Source organism: Triticum dicoccoides, chromosome 4A (assembly GCF_002162155.2).
Source record: "Triticum dicoccoides isolate Atlit2015 ecotype Zavitan chromosome 4A, WEW_v2.0, whole genome shotgun sequence".
NCBI classification, from domain to species: domain Eukaryota; kingdom Viridiplantae; phylum Streptophyta; class Magnoliopsida; order Poales; family Poaceae; genus Triticum; species Triticum dicoccoides.
The window spans coordinates 262,690,753-262,694,416 of NC_041386.1; positions in this window are offsets into that span (position 1 = coordinate 262,690,753).

The following is a 3,664-nucleotide window of genomic DNA, read 5'->3' on the forward strand; positions in this document are numbered from 1 at the left end:
TTCTAGCATTCAGAGATTTTTCTTTATACTTGTATAGTAATTTCTCTAGATCATCTCTATCATTGCAAGCAAGAATATCTCTAGTTGTTTCTTCACTCATAACATAACCTTCTGGTACCTTAGGCAATTCATATCTAGGAAGGCTAGTTTTAGCAGGAGTTTCAATAGTTTCATTTTCAAGCTCATCATCAGATTCAACAACATCATGTTGCATAACTCTAGCAATTTGTTTATCATGAAATTCACCAAGTGGCGCATAGTCATTATGAAGCAAGGTACTAGCATCATCATAAGCATCATTCATAGTAGAAGTAGCATCATCAATAACTTGCGACATATCAGAATTAATAGCATGTAGTGGTGTTGCAAGTTTATTCATAACAGAAGGTGAATCTAAAGCAGAACTGGATAGTAGTTCCTTACCTCCCCTCGTCTTTGGGGAAAAATCTTAGTCTTAGCATCCTTCAGATTCTTCATACTGATAATATGATAATAATCCCAAGTGACTCAACAAATATAGCAATGCTCCCAGGCAATGGCGCCAGAAAAAAGGTCTTGATAACTCACAAGTATAGGGGATCGCAACAGTTTTCGAGGGTAAAGTATTCAACCCAAATTTATAGATTCGACACAAGGGGAGCCAAAGAAAGTTGTCAATTCAACCACACCTGGCGATTAATTATCTACAGCAAAGTGATCGGTAGCAAAATTAGTTTGATAGTAGTCACAGCAGCAATAGTATCCGTAACAATGATAGCTGTAATTTTGTAGCAAGTGTAACAATGATGATAGCAGTAGTAACTTAGCAGAAACAATAATGAAAAGTTTGTAGGCATTGGATCGGTGACTTGTTGGATGATATTCATCATAAGACATTTATAACCTAGGGCGATACGACACTAGATCCTGTTCATCGATATAATGAAGGCATGTATTCTGTAAATAGTCATACGTGCTTTATTAAAGAACTTGCATGACATCTTTTGTCCTACCCTCCCGTGGCAGCGGGGTCAATATTGGAAACTAAGGGATATTAAAGCCTCCTTTTAATAGAGAACCAGAACAAAGAATTAACACATAGTGAATACATGAACTCCTCAAACTATGGTCATCATCGGGAGTGGGCCCGGTTGTTGTCACTCCAGGGTTGCCGGATCATAACACATAGTAGGTGACTATAACTTGCAAGATCGGATCTAGAACATGCATATAATGATGGTAACATAAATGGTTCAGATATGAAATCATGGCACTCTGGCCCAAAGTGACAAGCATTAAGCATGGCAAAGTCATAGCAACACCAATCTAAGAACATAGTGGATACTACGGATTAGGCTCTATCAAAACTAACTCGATTACATGATGAATCTCATCCAACTCCTCACCGACCAACAAGCCTACGAAGGAATTACTCACTCCCAGTTGGGAGCATCATGGAATTGGTGATGGCGAATGGTTGGTGATGACGAAGAACGAAGATCCCCCTCTTGGGAGACCCAAAAGGACTCCGGATCTGCCCTCCCGAGGAAGAAAAAGGGTTGGCAGCGACTCCATCTCGTGGATCGTGATAATTCTTTCTCCCTCATTTTTTCTGGAAATATGTGATTTTATAGTATCAGGGGGGTCATCCGCGGGGCCACCGGGGGGGTACAACCCACCTGGGCGTGCCAGTAGAGGGGGCGCGCCCTGGTGGGTTGTGCCCATCCGGGGGCCCCTCTCTGGTGGGTCTTGGCTCCAGAAATTCTTATTATTGATATAATAAATCCTCTTAAAGTTTTCTTCGATTTCAAGAACATTTATTTCTGCATAAAAAAACCATGGTAATTCTGCTGAAAACAGCGTCACTCCGGGGTTAGTTTCATTCAAATCATGCAAATTTGAGTCTAAAACAAGAGAAAAGCGTAAGTAGATACGTTGGAGTCGTATCAACGCCCGCCTAGCCATGGTCATCATGGCTCACGTCATCGCAGCCTCACGAGGCTAGGTACTTGCATAGAAATCTCCGCTCCTCGGAAGGCCGCCTGGGGAGGCCATCCCCCTCGGAGGTCTTGGTGTCGTCTGCCTCGCGAAGTCAGGGCCCTCGCGTGGGTCTTGTCTTGGTGGTCTTGGAGATGGGACGTACCAGTCAGTCGAGGAAGCCACATCGTGGGCTTCACATAGGAAATTCTGGGTACCCTGGTACCCAGAATGCCGAGAGTAGCCCCCTGGGCCCATAGCACGCTCGGGCTGGCTTCAAGGCGAAGCCAAGGGGCAAGGGCGAAGCGCCATGGGCCCCAATCAGCTACAGACCAGGTTGACGCATGGCGCTTGATGGGACGCGGACGCCTCCACTTCCCCATGTCGCCTCGGCAACCGCCCAGGCTGACAAAATTCTGGCGCACGTTGTAGAGCCATCGTTTCCCCACACAACTTGCTCCAGATCCCCTTCTCCCTACCGAAGGTTTCTCCAGATCCAATCGCGCTCCGCCCCCTTTCTCCTCCTCCTCCGGTGCTGGTGACCATGCGAATGGCGCCCGGAAACCGAAGCCCACTGCGAAAGCCGCACTCTCCTCCTCCTCTCCCGCACCAGCGCTTGGCGCGTCATCCATTATCGAGGAGGCGCACCTCACCCCCGTGCTCCCGCAGACAGCGAGCGACAACAATGAGTAGAATGAGACTGTGATCTAGGCTGGTTCCGTCGAGCGGAGGTCCTTGGCGCAGACGGTCTATCCCTTCTTCGTCGACGGCATCTTCGCAGGTCTCATCCCGACCCTCTCGGAGTTCTTCGTCGCCATCCTCAACCACTACCAGATCCAAGCCCTCCATCTTCAACCCAACTCCATCCTCCTCTCCATCTTCGCATTCTAATGTGAAGCTGTTGTGGGCGTGAAGCCCTCAGTGCCGCTCCTCTGCCACTTCATATGCCTGCGACTGCATGATGCGACACAACGCTCCGGCTGCGTGTCCTTCGTCACACTCCACAAGGGGAATGGGCTCATGAAGGCCGGGAAGAAGGTGGAAGGCTTCCGACACCACTGTGTCTTCCTAGACACCAATGGGCTCAACGAGCGGCCCGAGCTGCCGACTGAGTTGCCCAAATGAATCGAGAGGTGGAGCCATGAGAAGCTCTCCGACCCCCGAGTGGAGCCTGTCCTGAGGAGGATGACCTCGAACATGGAGGCAAAGGTGTTGGCGGGGGCGTGCTTGTGAAGGAGTTCTTGACGCAGCACCTGGCGCCACTCCAGGCATACACGCACCCTATGTGGGAGTTCTAGGGCGAGTCGGACGACATGAGGGTACGCTCGGAGAGCCTGATGGGCGAGAAGCTGGACATGGCCATGGCCGTCTTTCTCAACGGCGAGCCGAGGAACCTCCCTGAGGCCTACGTCTTGCTGTACCGCCGCGGGGATAGGGCGAAGCTAGTCGCCTCCATGCCCACCTTCAACGAGCTAGAGCTCGCGTCGCCCGAGCATCCCAACTCTCCCGTGCAGGTGTCTTCTGGCGGCACCAACGCTGAGGAGGACTCGGAGGACACCGAGGACGACGACCTGGAAGAGGTATCTCCTCCACCTCAGAGCGAACTCCTCCACAACCTTCCAGATAATGGCGAGCTTGACGAGCCTGCTGACGTGGACTCCCATGCTCTACCGGGGTCCTCACATGGTCAGGATCCATTATCCGGACC